The following is an 18,757-nucleotide window of genomic DNA, read 5'->3' on the forward strand; positions in this document are numbered from 1 at the left end:
TATAAATGTTAAGATGATATTGAATATATATCAACAAGGTTTTGGTATCATTCGCTAAAAAAATAATTTAGAAAAAGGACGAGACAGAAAAATAATAGTACAAAAGACACAACATAGAAAAATAAAAACTAAGCAACAAGAATCTCACCAAATTACCCCCCCCCCCCCCCCCCCCGTGTTGAGCGGGTGCATCTTTTGTCCGGCACAATTTATTTTCAAGGTAAGTCTATGCGCGAGTCATTTGTTACAGTAGGAACAAAGAATGAACGAATCAAAATAATTGATAAAGATAGGATAATATATGTTCGTTTAGACTGTTAGAGATAAAGGATACTACAGATACAGTTAAGTGGGCTTCATAAATTGACTTACATCTAGAAATTGACAATGAGGGTCGGTTGAAAACAAAACTTTACGACAAAAGAGATGATTTCAGCTTTCCAATTGTGAACTTTCCATTTCTAAGTAGCAACATTCCAGCAGCACCTGCATACGGGGTATATATCTCCCAATTGATACGATATTCCCGTGCTTGCGTTTCCTATCATGATTTTCTTGATAGAGGGTTACTGCTCACAAGAAAGCTATTAAACCAAGAGTTCCACATTGTGAAGTTGAAATCATCCCTTCGTAAATTTTACGAACGCCATCACGAGTTGGTTGACCGTTATGGAATAACCGTTTCACAAATGATATCGGATATGTTCCTTACGTCGTAACTACAATCCCCTTCCCTTTCATGAATGTGACCTACCGAATTAGACTATTACCGGATTTGTAATCACATAAGCAACACGACGGGTGCCACATGTGGAGCAGGATCTGCTTACCCTTCCGGAGCACCTGAGATCACCCCTAGTTTTTGGTGGGGTTCGTGTTGTTTATTCTTTAGTTTTCTATGTTGTGTCATGTGTACTATTGTTTTTCTGTTTGTCTTTTTCATTTTTAGCCATGGCGTTGTCAGTTTGTTTTAGATTTATGAGTGTGACTGTCCCTTTGGTATCTTTCGTCCCTCTTTTACTTAGATATCGTAAAAATGTAGGAGATATGGTATGATTGCCAATAGTTAAAAAACAGAGACAAAATGACTTGGATTTAAGAAACCCAAAAACAAATCAGTGAAGTATAGTAGATCCCGTTAAGACAGGACATATTTTAGTTACATATTTACCTGTGATCGTTCTGCAGAGGAGTGAAGTATTTTAAAAAGACGGATGACATGCTTCAATAATAGGCTCCATTTCATTTTGGCTAGGTGGGATGAAAAAATTACTCATCAGTGACGCTCGAATCTAAAAAAGTTAAAAAGACCAAATAAATTGAACTTTCAATTGGTCCGCCAAAATCAAAAGAATTTTTCTAGAAAATATTGTAGAGTAATACGTCACTTGATAATTTACATTATTTTTCAGTTTCTGGTATGGCTTCACAATTCATTGAGGGAAAAAGTCACACAAAATATCATTGCAAGTAAATTAAATACCGTCTGAAAATGATATTAACAATCGATTCTATCGCGAACTACAGAGATATATAAAGTTTGATCCATTAATAGCACCAGCTGTCAGGTTATAAATTTGTTTGACATACTAAAACTAAAACATTTGTAAAAGTACAAAAATGCTTTAGAAGTCTAAAATTTAGAAGAAAATCAAAATGTTTGGACTAGGCAGTCATCTTGTGATCCTAATACAAATTTATAATGACATGCAATGCGACAATTCTGTGTACTTTTTAATATTTGTACATGTACCTGTATAATAATAACTCTGCGCGTATAGGTTTTCATGTTGAATATAAGTTTTACTTTTCCAGCGGGTCATGCAAATTCCGAGCACATATGTACTCATTTACAAAGTATTGCCTGTTTATTGATCCAAATTAGGTTGAATTCCTTTCTTGCAAGACAGTAATGTATGTTTAGTGTTGACTTATTTGAACGAGATAAAATTCAATACCTGTATAATTTCATTTATTGACTCAGCACGTATTGGTTTTCATGTTGGATATACGTTTTACTTTTCCAGCCAGCGGTTCATGAAATTACCGAGCACATATTGTTACGCTCTGGCCCTTGGCCTTATTTCCTAAACTTAAACGTGTATTTTTCATCGTGTGTAATTGGTGACCCCCGTTCCACACTTCTCCATGCAGATGTCCCCGAGTACGCCTCGTATTGTATTTTTATGAGAGGAGTGGTTTACCTGTACTTAAACCTATCTAATGATTCTATTTAATCGATGTGTCATCTTCATTTGACGGTGCATTTGCCCAAATTTGTCTCAGTTTATCGTTACTTTCACTTATCGGCGCCATTCCTTATGTTTTGTTTTTCTTGTGTACTACGTAATATTTGTGGGCGGGGCCAAAGTATAAATAGCTAGGTTTGCGTGCACCGAGTAGGATTTTCACCTCAATGCAGAACGATCGCAGCTCTTTTAAAACTTGCAATAGAAATTATATTGCACCAAGCACATTAAATATAAAACTAATGCAGAACATGACGCAAAATCACTTAAGATTTAATCAAAGATTGGTAATTGTTTATATTTATAAAACTTTGTAAAGAGAATTTAATTCTTTGTTAGGAGAATATAATAAAACCTGCGTCTGCCGTATTGCACCAAGTAGCGTACTCGGTGTTTACATTTTGGCTAGCACCAAGCACATTTGCTCGGTGCTGCACCAAGTGGAATTACTTGGCGAAAAGTATTTTTCTTTACTAGAAAGCTTTTCGATATTTTAATATTAGTCTTTTATGATCCTTATAAAATTATGAGGTTAAAAATATATAACCTGCACCAAGCAGTATCTGAAATTATTTGCTCGGTGTGCACCAAGTAAAATTCTTGCACCGACTAGATTTCTTTGCACCGAGTGCAATAGGAATTATATAATAGCAGTTAAGAATAAAATGTGTCTTTGTATATTAAGATAACTCTATTTCATGTGTTTTATGAACTACTGCATCTGTTGTGAATTACTTATGCTGAATTAATAATAATATTTAATACAACTTATGAACTCCATTATGGTTTTTATTATTACTTCCTTCACCAGAGGCCCACAAATTTAAAGTAATTACGGGTGTAAATCCTGACAGAAAACCCCGGAACGTTACAATATGTAATCATTTACATCAAATATTGCCTGTTGGTTGATCCAAATTAGGTCAAATTTCTTTCTTGCAAGCCAAAAATGTATCTGTTTAATGTTGACTTAATTGAACGAGATAAAAAATTTAATTTTGGTATAAATCCATTTATATTCATTAAAAAACACACAATTTGATTGTTCTGTCAAAAGGGTAGGCATTTTCTTATTAGCCGTCAGGGAAAAATGATAGCAAAAAACCGCGCATAGACTACATGTACATTGAAAATGAATTGTGCCGGACAAAAAGATGCACCTGCACAACATGGGGATGTGGAAACATGAACATAATGCGCCTTTTGAATAAGAATAATTTGGAACATACTTGATTATTATATTGCCAACTCATTCTTTCCATTTTTGATATGCAGCGGTTATAAAACATGGAGGAATTATACACTGATCAATAAGCCATAAATCTATGAACACTGTAATGACAAACGAATATGTTTTACTTTGTTTATGTTGAATTCCAACTGTCGAAGTTTTTTGTTGCAGGTATCCAATTATTGTCATGCATTGTATAAGGATCAAATTACATCCTAGAGTTATAAATCCCCCTTCAAATTATTAAATCGATGCTATCACTTAGATGACTTAGAGATATGTGCGGAGCGTATTAGAAATATAAAGAGGTTTTAGCATGTTTGGACCACCTGGTATACAATAGCTTACTGATTTATGATCGTCAACTAACTCCATGAAAATGACTATATTGCATTAACAAGTACAAGATAAAAGGATCCACTTACATAACTTATGCTGCTGTCAATATTGAAGTGTTAATTAATCGCCTGCACTTCATTTATCAAATAAATAAATGCCGTATAGTTTTCGACTTTGATGATGATGATAGTCTTTTTAGAATTTTCACCACTTTTTAACACTGCCAAAAATTATACATTCACAGTTAACTGAAGTACTTTCATTTTACATTTCAGAAATGCATTTGAATGTGTATCATGACCGTTTACTCTTTTTGCTATTTTAAAAAACCTAAGGCTACTAGTGCTTTTAGGTATTTTGTCATGCAGTGAATACCCAATTAAAAAAAATACTCAAAAAATCATTTTCATTTGTATGTAAAATGATTACATATTTTTCTACACCTGATTCATCCCTCAGTTTGGGAAAGTATGTTCAGTTGATACTGTATTTTTTGTCCAATCATTTTGTTCAGATACCTTGACTTAGGTAGGGTACTCAAAAGAGCAACCTAAATTCTAGAATACAAATACTACCGTGCCACATTTAGACAGAGCAGCATAATTATCAAAATAAGGTTACATTGTACATATCTACATCAACAAAAAGAATAAAAGGGAAATTCGTAAAGAGGTAGATGCTCTGATTAATAGACATAAATGATATAAAGATAATCATAGACCAACGATGACCCTTTCATTCAATTGTTCATCAGAACTACGCAAATACTTTGAGGGGAACGCTATTACAAAAACTTGAATAAATAAGATCAAGATATAAATATTTTAAGGAAGCTTGAGGAAACCAAATAAAAGTGTTTAGTTATCATAAATGTGTGATATGCATATGGTTTAAAATACAGTTGTTTGATCGTAGTTTATCTGTTTGCATTTGTGGCATATCAATCAATCGTAACTACAATCCCCTTCCCTTTCATGAATGTGACCTACCGAATTAGACTATTTACCGGATTTGTTATCACATAAGCAACACGATGGGTGCCACGTGTGGAGCAGGATCTGCTTACCCTTCCGGAGCACCTGAGATCACCCCTAGTTTTTGGTGGGGTTCGTGTTGCTTATGTTTTAGTTTTATATGTTGTGTCATGTGTACTATTGTTTGTCTGTTTGTCTTTTTAATTTTTAGCCATGGCGTTGTCAGTTTATTTTCGATTTATGAGTTTGACTGTTCCTCTGGTATCTTTTGTCCCTCTTTTAGGAAAATAGACGGTTAATGTAGTTAAAAATAGTTTTCAGCAATTACAAATAAAAAATTATAAAGGTAAGATAGATTGATTGTTGTTAGCCTAACATCAAGTGAAAAATGTTGAATTCAAATTTGAAAAAGCTAATATGTGAAGAACAATCCACAGAAAACTACAAGGAAAACTAAAATGTTCTCGTAAAACCAATCCAAAAAAGAGACGAGCCCTGCTGCTCTGAAACTTTTTTTAAATTTCGAAGTATGCGAGGATAACTACAGGAAAATTGTTGAGATTTCCTTTTCAGCCATGGTAACCGCTGAATAACCTACCGACATTAAAATTGTAATCATTTTGTGGTTACTATATATAAAAAAATAAGTAGAGTAGAAAAAAACCCCGTAAATTCGTGTTTCCAAAGAACATACTGTTAAATTAAAATTCAACGAAAGAACACCATGTGGTACTTTGTGCATTAAATGATGCACTCAAATCTATTTTCTGAGATTAGTCGTAATCCATCCCGGGTTTGGCTATGATGAACAAAACGGCTGGTTTTACATGAAATCTATTTATAACATCTGTTAGTGATGATGTGCATTGTTTAATAAGTAGGCATTGATTTCAACAGAGATATTGGCAAAAGCATTAAATTTATATAATGAATTGTGATAAAGTATACAAAACTCTATAGTTACTGTGTCATGTATTGATTATAATACAACACATTCATATTTGATCTTTTGCACTGTACTTCCCATACAAGTTTTCCCATTTTTGTTTATGTAGTATATGTTACTTTACACCTCAACAATTGAAAATCAGATTCGCACCACAATTAACATAAGTCAGTCAGTACTATTATGTTAAAATAATTATTTTGATATTGCAATACAAAACATTGAAATACTTAGTACCACCAATGTCAATCCATACTAAGAATCTTTTTGATCCTAATTTTTAATTGATTTCAAATCAAACAATCTTTCATAGAATTATTGTGTTTACTCTTTAATGGCTAAAGTTGTGATTTAAAATATATTGTTTGGGTAAGGCAGCAACCATTTGATTTTCTGGGGGGGGGGGGCTATGGTTTTTTTTTCTGTGCAAACTTTTTTTTTCGCCTGCGGCGAAAAACAATCTATTTTTTTCGCGACAAGTCGAAAACAATTTTTTTATTTCAATATTAGCATTACACATAGTGGCAGCTGAGGGTGAAACAAACAATTTTTTTTTCTCAGAATCAAAAACAAATTATTTTTTTCTCCAAAAACTGGAAACAAACTTTTTTTTCCAAAAAAAACCATAGCCCCCCCCCCCCCCCCAGAAAATCAAATGGTTGCTGCCTAACTGTAAAATTCCCAAATGATTCAAGTGTAGGACGATACATCGAAAATGAACTGTCATTGTTTTGTTTATATTTGGTGCAATTTGCATATATTTGTAAAAGATATTGCACGTTCTTAATCTGAAAGAAAAAAATTAACATTGTTTAACTATTTACAATTTGGCTCTATATGAAACTTGGCACATGTTCTATAATCTTAATTTCATTATTTGTTTCCAATGAAAATATAAAACAGCTAAATAATATGCTTGATACTTTCAAATCGCCACCTTTTAAACATTTTATGACTAGTTTCAATATGAGTTTTAAATAATTATAAATACCCAGGGTAATATATTTATATAGCGAGTGGTGGATTAATTTAATTGAATTGTCTTAAAAGTACCCGTATCCGTGGATCAGTGGTGAACATATAAAACTGTTCTCGTAAATCTTTAGTTTTCAATGTCACAATAAGCTAAATTAAAATAGGCAGATGTCGTACATTTTATCATCCCTTCGTAAATTGTACGGACGTGTTGGTTGACCGTTATGGAATAACCGTTTCACAAATGATATCGGATATGTTCCTTACGTCGTAGCTACAATCCACTTCCCTTTCATGAATGTGACCTACCGAATAAGACTATTTACCGGATTTGTTATTATATAAGCAACACGACGGGTGCTACATGTGGAGCAGGATCTGCTTACCCTTCCGGAGCACCTGATATAACCGTGTTACTTATTCCTTAGTTTTCTATGTTGTGCCATGTGTACTATTGTTTGTCTGTTTGTCTTTTTCATATTTAGCCATCGCGTTGTCAGTTTATCTACGATTTATGAGTTTGACTGTCCCTCTGGTATCTTTCGTCCCTCTTTTATCATTATAACATCGACATCTATCTCACAAACAACAACATGACGTCGTCGACCTTAAATATGTCAACTATATTCGACATCAAATGTGATAAAATCTGAAACTATAAACTAAAAGTATCATCTGATTTTATCGTTAATGGTTACTTTTAATCAGGTTAGTTATATCACATTTTTGTATAAGATGGTTCCTTTAAGGTAGCACAATACAAAGATTTTTCATCCCCAATCAGAAATCTTTAAACTGATGTAATTCCACTCATCTTTCTTTAAATTTTATAAATGTGGTACCAAAAGAAAGAAGAAGGATTAATCTCTTTAAATTGGGATAATTTCATTATGACATAATTATTACATCATTAATTGTTATGTAATTAGTTGCCATATTGTGATGTTTATACTTGTATGAATTTAGCTTCTTCGTTATTCATAGCATCCCAAAATATTTTATAGAATCTTGCACAACACAGTTTGACCTCCAAAACCGTGTCTCAGTTTTTTCCTATTGTATTTCATTCTCTCATAAATCTTCAATGAAGTTTGCAACATCAATTCATAAGAGACCACTAAATTCAATTGGGTATACAATTTGTTCTATTGATGTTTTTGGAAATCTGAGACACAGTTTTGGAGGTCAAGCTGTGTTGTACAAGAATCTATAAAATTTAGAGTGAAAGATGTTCCACTGTCTGCCGATGATGGCCAAATATTAAGAGCTCTAGAAGAACGGAACTGTGTAATTATGAACCACTTTAGAGAACGTCTCAGGTATGAGAATGAGATCACTAACTGTCTCACTGGTGATAGAATTATCATATGTCAGGGTCCTTTATCCCAAGACATTCCTCGCTCTATTACTATAGGCAAATACAGAGCCACAGTCATGTACCGTGATCAACCATCTACAAGCAGTCGTCCAAAAAAGTGCTCGAAATGTCTAGCTGATGGGCATAATTTTAGCAATTGTCCTAATGACTGGGTTTGCAAATCATGTGGTAAGGAAGGTCATAAACAAATTGACTGTGTAGAAAATGACCTCTCTGACAACACTCAACACCCTAATGAACAACAAAGCACAAATGAAAACACAAATGATGCTGAAGGCACCACTGAAGAAAATGATACAACACAGCAACCAAATCACACAGATGATCCATCTACAAATAGTGAACATGAATCAACGAGTGTACATGAAGAAGACATTGATATGTCCCAATTAGTAACATCTCTGGGGGCAGAACAACAAAAGAAAAGAAAGACAGAAAAACAAAACAAACTCAAATCACCTCATTTGTATCGGAGCAACAGGAATCTGTATCAACTCCAGCTAAACAAAAAACCAACAGAAACGTGGAGAGGTCTCCAGTTACCCCGACCCATGTTTTGCATGACAACGAAGGTGATACCACAGCTAAACGGTCAAAAACTTTGGCAACTTAATGACACCAACTGAAACCAAATGGCATTTATCAGTACTGTATATGTAGCAACAAACAGTTTACAGAACCTTTATATGAAAACAAATAAATGTAAAACTAGTTTAAAATTATACTGTAATGCATGTTTAGTGATATTTATTTTGTTTATAATCATGATGACATGTGTAACAAAACTCATTTACAGTAGAGTTGAATTTAGTATAGTTTCACAATTTATATCTTTGGTGAATTGCATATTTTATATAAATTTCGCACTTTTCTCATCACAGTTCCAATTAATCCAGATGTGCCTCAAAATTCTTCTCCTTATATCACAAAATGAACACACATATATTTTGTTAACTCTGTACACAAATTTGCAACAGACATACTTTTGCACACAAAAATTCATAAGTGAATTGACAACAGATGTTCCCATACAGATTCACACTTATAGCTCCGTGTATGCTGATACTTCATGTCTAGATTATGTGCAAAACTTTGAGTCCAAATTGGAAAACAGATATAATCCACTTCATAATGCAAACCATTACATATATCTCCTGGAAAAAATAATAAATCTTTTAGCACTCAATAGCTATAAAAAACAATTTAGCAAAATAAAAGCAAAGAAGAATGAGAATAACAAAACATTACGAATAAGACCTGACAAAAGAAACACTTATAGTACTGATAAAATAAAATGTACATATTTACATAAAGAACTCATTATCTTTATCTACTGTAAACTATGTAAATACATCTTTTGTATAATATATTCATGTAAATGTTTTTATTTTTATATTTTTTTAAAGAATTATTGTAGTATTTATATTATTTTTGTATTGAGTAAAATTTATTTCTCAATTATTGTCTTCACAAACTGTGTGTGGCATATGTTTGTCATAGCTCAGTTTGTAAACAAAGTCACGTTGTTGACCCAAATAATGACCCGTAAGGCGAGGTCATCATGTGTAGAAACTGTATGTTTTGTCAATTTGAGAACAACATTGTGTAATTTTCTTTTACATAATACGGTAAAGAATTTAAGATAAACATTAATGATACTGTGTATCTAATTATTGTGATTAAATTTTATCACTATTTAATATGTTTTTATGTAGGATCACTTCTTACAGTAAAACAATTTGCACTTTGTATAAAGTATAAAGAATTAAATGCTAAAAGTACAGCAAAATTGACGACAATTATTTACCTGTTGAATAAAGTAAATACTCGTGAACTGGTAACAGAAAGAATAAAATCGATAATTGATACTATAAATAGATGGGGGTTCCCCAATCATAAACTTACCTTTTACATTAACAATTATGGCTGATCAAAACCTTCACATCTGGTCCGAGTACACAGTTATTTCGTAGTGCATTTCTTTTAGACAATAAATGAAAATTAAAAAAATCCCACCTGCGCTTTCTCAATAATATTTTTACAGTGTGTTGTACTACTTTTGGGACAAATTATATCAAAATTATAGAAAACTTCATCAGCTCTAACTCAAAATATGGACAATCTTATGTTAAGGGGGTCTTGAAATCTTTTGACAGCTTCCGAAGTGCTAATTTTTGACCTTTTTCAGCTGGACCTAATCACTACTTTACATTAATATTTATGACCCAAATTTTTTTACAGTGTCATTTCACCCCCCAACTTGCTATACGAGGCATAAAACATGGAGAAATTAATTTGGAAGGGGTGTAACAAAAATTGGCAAGTAACACACTGTCCACACTAAGGACTATATTCGTGGACAACGAAAATCAAAGGACGATAACTGTGTACTCGGACCATCTGTACAGTTAATGCTAAGGGATTACAGCAAGCTGAAAAAAGAAAAAGACTAATTGAATGGACAAAACAACAAAAATGTGATATTCTCCTAATACAAGAAACACACTTTACTGACAACTTAGAAGAATCTTTAAAAAAAGAGTTTGAAGGTGAATTATTCTTCAGTAATGGTCAGAGCAATGCTAGAGGGGTATCTATATGGTTAAAAAGTAGGCTCAACTATAAATTTATTGACTTTTATAAAGATAAAGATGGAAGACTTCTTCTGGTAAATATAGAAATTGACGAAAGCATACTTACAATTGCAAACGTTTATGCACCAAATAATACTAAGCTAAGAAACACTTTTTTTAAAACGGTTAAAACTTTTATAGATAAATATAGTCTTGGACAACTAATAATCGGAGGAGACTTTAACGATATTTTATCTGAAAACGATACTAAAAATAAAAATAAAAGATTAAAATTTGATAAACCAGTCTGCGGACTTAAAACTTTAATTAAATCTTTGAAATTAACAGATATATGGCGTGAAAAAAACAGAGATAAAAGTCATTTTACATGGTGTAAAAGAAATAAAACTGAAGCCACTAGAATTGATTACTTCCTTGTTAGTACTGAAATAAAAAAAAATTGCTCCTCTTGTGATATTAGACCAATTGTTATTCAATACACTGACCATAATAGTGTATCTTTAAAAGTACATATATCAAGAAATAATAAAGGACGTGGATACTGGAAATTAAATAGTAGTGTTTTAAACGATGAAATCTACCTAAAAATAATATACAATCTAATTAACAACTATAAAATTAAAGCAAATGATTCAAAAAATCTAGATACTTTATGGGACACTTTTAAAATAGAGGTTCGAGATTGTACAATTCAATTCTGTAAATTAAAAGCCCTCAACAAAAAAGATTCAATCAATGTGTTAGAAAATCAACTTAGACAACTTAATAATGAAATTCATACAACTAACATCAGAGTTAATGATTATGAAACAAATACCTCCCTGATTGAAAAAATAGAGAAACTAGAACAAGAGTTAGGAAATCTTTATAATGAAAAAGTAAAAGGTAACCAAATAAGATCAAGGGTGAAATGGATTGAAGAAGGAGAAAAAAATACTTCCTACTTCTTAGGTCTTGAAAAAGCCAGGCAGTGCAAAAAAACCATCACTAGATTGTATGATGTAAACAATAATATAATTATTGATCAAGAAAAAATACTTAACATTGAAGTTAACTATTATAAAACATTATACTCCTCAACTAAGCCTGATGTGGAAGATATTAAAAAGTACTTTAACAATATTAAAAAATGTCCAAAATTGAGTGATACCGAAAGTGATTTATGTGAAGGAAAAATAACAGTGCAGGAATGCACAGATGCAATATTCAAAATGAAACTAAATAAAGCCCCAGGTCTAGATGGACTTAATGTTGAATTTTACAGAAAATTCTGGGAAAAAATAAAAGATTTAATTGTATCAGTATTTAATTTTTGCTATAAAAAAGGAGAATTATCATCTTCACAGAAAATTGGAGCAATATCATTAATATACAAAAAAGAAGATCCACTTTCTTTAAATAATTATCGCCCAATAACTCTGTTAAATTATGATGTAAAATTGTTGGCTTATGCACTTGCTCAAAGATTAAAACAAGTATTACCAAAAATAATTCATACTGATCAAAAAGGTTATATAAAAAATAGATACATAGGCTTCAATATAAGGCAAATACAAGATATTATTGATTACTCAGAGAACTTTAAAGTAGATGGCGCTATACTTTTTGTTGATTTCTCTAAGGCATTTGACTCCCTCGAATGGAACTTTATGTCAGAAACTTTGGTAAAATTTGGCTTTAAAAGTAGTTTTATAAGATGGATTCAAACAATGTACACAGACATAAAAGGTTGTATACTCAACAATGGTTGGGTGTCCAGCAGTTTTAACATTTTTCGGGGAATTCGACAAGGATGTCCAATTTCTTCGTTAGCCTTCGTATTAGTGGTTGAAATTATGGCACTAAAACTAAGAGAAGATAATAATCTTAAAGGTTTAGAGGTGAAACTAGATGGTAGAAATTGCTCACTTAAAATATGTCAACTTGCAGATGATACAACACTATTTCTTAAATCACCAAAAGATGTTAGTTTAGCAATGAATATAATTGAAACTTTTGGAAGTTTATCAGGACTACAACTAAACAGAAATAAAACAGAGGGATTTTGGTTGGGAAAACTTAAACATAGCAGAGACAAATTTGAAAACATAAATTGGAAAACAGATAATATTAAAAGTCTTGGCTTTTATTTTGGTTATAACAATCAAGACTGTCAAAAACTAAACACTGATAAGCAGCTTAAAAAGTGTGAAAAAATAATATCAAACTGGATGAAAAGAAATTTAACATTAATAGGTAAAATAATAGTAGTAAAATCATTAATTCTACCAAATTTAACTTATATTGCATCAAATATGTACATACCAAAGGAAATAATACAAAAGTTTAAAACTCTAGTATATAATTTCATATGGAATGGGAAAAAAGATAAAGTTAAACGTGCAACTCTTTGTAAAAACTATCTAGAAGGTGGGTTAAAAATGATCGACATAGACCTATATCTCAAAGCTCTTCAATTGCGATGGATTTTAAAACTTAAACAAAATTCTGGTGATAATTGGACAATCATACCCCAAGCTTACTTAAACAAATTTGGTAAAAACCTCTTGATATTTCAAATGAATATTAAAAATGTTAATATGTTAGACAAAAAAATATTTAAATCCCTTCCTGAGTTCTATCAGCAATTGATTAAAACTTGGATAAATGTTAAGGGAGGACAGACAAAGATCCCACAATCGTTTCTAGACATAAGAAAGCAGATTTTATGGGGCAATCATAACATACAAACAAAAGGAAAACACTTATTACTTACTAAATGGATTGAACATAATATTCTGTATGTAAATGACATACTTGATGAAAGAGGTTGTATATCAGAAAATAAAATTTTATTTAAATTAAAAGATAAACGGGATTGGATTAGAGAATTATCATTATTAAAGAAAGCTATTCCAAAACATTGGCAGAATATTTTAAAACAAGAAAGCTCATTTAAAACAAAAGTAAATATAAAGAAAACAAAAAATCTGCAAATACTAATCAATCATAATATCCATCCAGAAATGAGTAATAAAGAAATATATTCAATACTATTTGCCCCCTATAAGCAAGAAAAACCTGTAGGTATTCTGAAGTGGGAAAGAATTCTTGAAGAAAATTTAAATATAAAATTTAAAAGCACTCTTAATTTTATATTCAATTACCTAGAAAACAACAAATTTAAGATGTTTAAATGGAAACTTCTAAACTTCATCCTTCCATGCAACGACTTATTAGTACAGTGGAAAGTACTAGAAAACAATTCTTGCAATTTTTGCAAAGAAATTGACAACTATAAACATTTTTTTATTACTTGCCCTTTATAATAATACTTACTGGCAAGAAATATACAAGTTATTACTTTATCTTAAAATAGATAGACATATTTTAAGGCTAGAAAATTTAATAACTGGCTATAAAATAGCAGATGTAAAATATTTTGATATAAACACCCTGATAACAGTTATATTCTTCTCCATATATAAGGCACATTTTGTTTCAAACAAAAAAGAATCAAAGATAGAAATCTTTAAAATTTTCAAAAAAGAAATATATGACATTATAAGATCAAATTCGATAAGAAATATAGAAACCGGGAATACGTTATTAAAGACTTCAGCATACTGTAACCTGTAAGTAAAGGTATAGTTTGTTTTTAACAGATAAACAGATGCTAACTTCCCTTGGCCTTGTATTATAAATATTTCACCACGAGGTGCCAAGATAAACCCGCACAGCAAATAACCTTTTAAATTGAATTTAAAATTATTTCATAAACTTACCTAGTTATGTTTTACTAACATAGTCAAGCAAGTAAGCTTAGACAAAGTAAATCCTTCAAAACAAAGAATATTAAAGTAACTCCAATACACAGGTAACCACCTGTGAGAAAGTAAACACATATAATAAACACAAAACGATACGGTGTAGATCCGTTCTTTTTCCCGATTTGTAAGCAGACTAAATCAATGTATATTGATGTTAATTTAATTTATGTATTATGTCTTATTGTATAATACTAACAATTATAAAATATTTTATCATATATTCTCCCTGGATGTATAATAACTGATATACAGGGATACTTAGCCTAATGCTGTAAGCTAGGTAAATTGTTAAACAGCATTTAGTGCAATAAAGATGATTTAATTGTTTCAAAAAAAAAAAAAAAGAATCTATAAAATATTTTGGGATGCTATGAAGAACAAAGAAGCTAAATTCATTCAAGTGTGGACATCACAATATAGCAACTAATTACATAATAATTAATATGTAATAATTATGTCATAATGAAATTATCACAATTTGAAAGATTAATCTTTCTTCTTTCTTTTGGTACCTCATTTATAAAATATAAAGAAGGATGACATGAATTACATCAGTTTAAAGTTGTCTGATTGGGAGTGACAAAATCTTTGTATTGTGCTACCTTAAGCGAAAATCTTTAAGATAATCATTATTACTGCACTGTATTTGATTTAGCCAAATCATGAAAAAAAGTTGTCTTATATACAAAATGTATATATATTTAAAAAAAAAATCGTTCTTCTATAAACATGATAAAATTGAGAAGAAAAAACAAATGTTCTTAATTTCTTATCATAAGAAAAAATAAACTCATCATAGATACCAGGGGCCTGTTTATCGAAACTATTCTAAGTTCCGTCCTAAAAATTTCTTAGGACAGAATTTAGGATAAAGTTAGGACCGACTTACGACACGTCTCAGCATGCACATCGAAGCTATCTTAGGAATATCTTAACTAGGACGTCCTAACCAATATCCTAAGTATTGACGGAAAAGAAAATACAAATTAAATATGGGAAAAAATAAATATGATATCATATTTTATCAATAGTTTTTTTTTTTTAAATATGGTTAATCAAACCTAATTATAAGTTTTAGATTAAAGGAAAAAAATAATTATTGTATAATAATTGTATATTTAAACTGTATAAAACAAAACAGAAGACAAAAATAATAACTACGCATTATATAAGAATGTAATATACTATAATTGTAAACTAGATATATAATCGGTAAAAATCATTACATTTTTTTGAGTGAGTTGAATTCGAAGTGTCACGGTTTCATTCTTTACAGCTGAAAGGCAAATCTCGTGCATAAATACTGACATATTTCAACTATTTTACTACTGCTAAAAATTAATACGTGTGAAAATGTACAAAAGACGAAATTCGAATATCCTAACGTTAGGACCATCATAAGACCATCTTAAGACACCTAAATTGGTATCCTAAAGTTAGGACAATTCCTGGGATTTTCCTAAGTTGAGACATGTTTGATAAACCCACTTAGGACTAAGATGTGTCCTAAGTTGGTCTTAGGACACGTCATAATCTTAAGAGAACTTCGATAAACAGGCCCCAGGACTAAATTTTGTATATACGCCACACGCGCGTTTCGTCTACAAAAGACTCATCAGTGACGCTATGCTGATTAAAACCAGAATATTAAGCTTCTCTTCTTTAAAAAAACACCGCAATGTCTACAATTCGTTATAAACTAAGCAAAATCATCTACTAAAAAATTTAAAAAAGAAATAAGGTCAACATAGAAACATGTGTAATTTGCGCTGCAATAAAGTGAAACATCTTTTGTAGTGCCTAGTCTAAATTCCCACGTTCCATTTCTAGCACATGACATGTTCTACTAGATCTCAAAATTCTTTGCATGCCATATTTGTTTTTTTTTAATTTACAATGTAAAATAAGCAAAATTGTAAAATTCCTTATTGTTTAGACTTTTTGAGCTGATGTCAAATTAAGATGTTGTTGGAAATCACGCACTGAGGAAAACTTTACCATTGCGCGGTATTATCATGTCTTACGTCATATACTTGTACTTGTGATGACATTTTCAATTCTTTAGTCTTCAATACAAATCCATTGAGCTTAGACTTCTTTTATATGTTACGTGTAGATTAAGTATCACCACTTTTTTTAAGAGGCTCGCTCCTGTCTTCTTTCTTTTAATCCAAGCTCCTGCAAAACGTTTTCATTTATTCAACGTTCTCTAATGCTAAAGATTTATGCATCAATGCAAGGGTATCCTATCGTTAGACGGAAGTTGAATTATTGTCAAGATATGTTAAAAAAATGATACATTTTGAACTTTATGTCATATCACAAAGCTTTGTAAATATATATAATATTACCTTGGAGACAATGTCACCTGTTTATTTCTGTTGATAAGTGTAAGGATCACGTTATCATATAAATACTAAAATATTGTATACTAGTAACAGTTACAGATTCAAAAATTGCACAATCAATAGAACTATCATGGTAAGTTTATAAATCAATTAATTTGTAAGTTTACAACAATTATTTTAATCATAACTGTAAACATATTGTAAAAAGGTTTTACTTCTTAATTTTGTTTTTGTAAAGAATGTTACCAAACATTACTGTCCTCGTAGTCTATAAAATAACTCATCACTATTTAGGAACTTATATGTACGGCACTTGAAACTTTCCAATAATCATTTTTGTGGTGTCAGACATTTTGAACTGTATCATTTTCTTACTGGCTATAAAAAGGGAACCTTCTTTTGTAAAAAGTAAAATCACAAAAATACTGAACTCAGAGGAAAATCCAATCGGAAAGTCCATAATCACATGGCAAAATCAAATGACAAAACACATAAAAAACGAATGGACAAGAACTGTCATATTCCTGACTTGGTACAGGCATTTTCAAATGTAGAAAATGGTGGATTAAACCTGGTTTAAAACATCTTATTAAACGAGGGATAAATCACAAGAGGTAAACATTAGATTAAAAACAGCTAACGTGAAACAAAATTATTATTCTCATAAGCACATCCATGACGTTCAGCAATTATTTTTCCTGTTAATTGTTAAAGTAAATTTCATTGGATAGTTTGCATCATTTGCAAGTGCTGCAGTAAACAGAGAATAATCAAACATTATCGCGGAATCTCCGTTGTTAGATAAAGGTCGGCTTACACGCCAAAAAGTAAAAAAAAACATAGATATTACATTGACATAAATAATAAAGCATTACTTTGAAAACAGCCCCTCCCATTTCCCTCCCCCTGTGTATGTATATAGTGTGTATGTGTATAGATGCTGTTAGAATCCAGACCAGTATCAGATCAGATGCATGTCAATTTCTAACTCTGATCGGAATCCAGTCAGGAAACTTGTGACTCCAGATGGTTACTAGTGTAAAACAAAGACATGTTTGGGAAAAGAACCACAGTTTAATGCTTAAATTTCATATTAATAAAACATAAATAACATTAGAGTTTGAAAACTATACACAAATTAATTAATTTATAATCTGTGGTATTCCAAACTTCCGATACAAGTGTGGTGTAACCAGTAGAAGGTAGGTTAATGTAGTTAATTATTTCCCCAGGGCAATTGCTAATTTTTTCATGACTTTCTGTCTGTGTGCAAAAGAAGGATCCAAGTGTAATTTGTATGCATTAGATTTCCAATCACCCTGTGATTGTATGAGATCAGCAGGAACCCCATATTCTAAGGCAAAAGAGGCCCCTCCTTTGCGAAAACTATGTCCTGAATAATTGCTGCTGTCATAACCCTTATTAAGTTCTGTTTTAACATCTTTACAAAAGCTGTATATGTAAGAAGGGTAACCTTGCCTTGTTCTAAATACAGGAATACAGGTGAGGGTGCTGACACTGCTTGCACCTGTTAAAAATTAAAAGAAGCGCCTGAGAGGGACATAAATGAAAATTATTCACTCTAGGAAGGGGAATTTCTAATACATGCTCTGAAAATTGAATTGTTTTTGTTTTGCGTATTTTTAAACAGACAGCATCTGGGTGAAAACTAATATCCTAACGAGTAAAATGTCGCAAAGAGCCAAAAGCTGAAATTGAAGGGGCAAACAAATTTGACTTCCTTAAAAAAGAGAAAAAGCCACTAGGCAAGCTGGCCAAAAACATTTGTCCTTACTACTGCTGACTGACAGTAAAGTAAATATCTCATTTAAAATTGTTGGTGTAATAGGAAATTTTCTATGTATGACAGCACTTTAAACACGTTTCGCACCCCTGAGTACAGACTCCATAAAA

General features: G+C 31.3%; 1 long non-coding RNA gene across 1 annotated transcript; it reads right to left on the bottom strand.

Moving 5' to 3' along the window:
• Positions 1 to 8,804: 8,804 nt before the first annotated feature.
• Positions 8,805 to 10,040, bottom strand: LOC139488361 (uncharacterized). Its single transcript, XR_011655996.1, has 2 exons — positions 9,998 to 10,040; positions 8,805 to 9,246 (listed from the first exon to the last, which is right to left on the bottom strand). It is a non-coding gene; the product is annotated as an uncharacterized lncRNA (long non-coding RNA).
• Positions 10,041 to 18,757: the final 8,717 nt, after the last annotated feature.

This window comes from Mytilus edulis, chromosome 9, assembly GCF_963676685.1.
Source record: "Mytilus edulis chromosome 9, xbMytEdul2.2, whole genome shotgun sequence".
NCBI classification, from domain to species: Eukaryota; Metazoa; Mollusca; class Bivalvia; order Mytilida; family Mytilidae; genus Mytilus; species Mytilus edulis.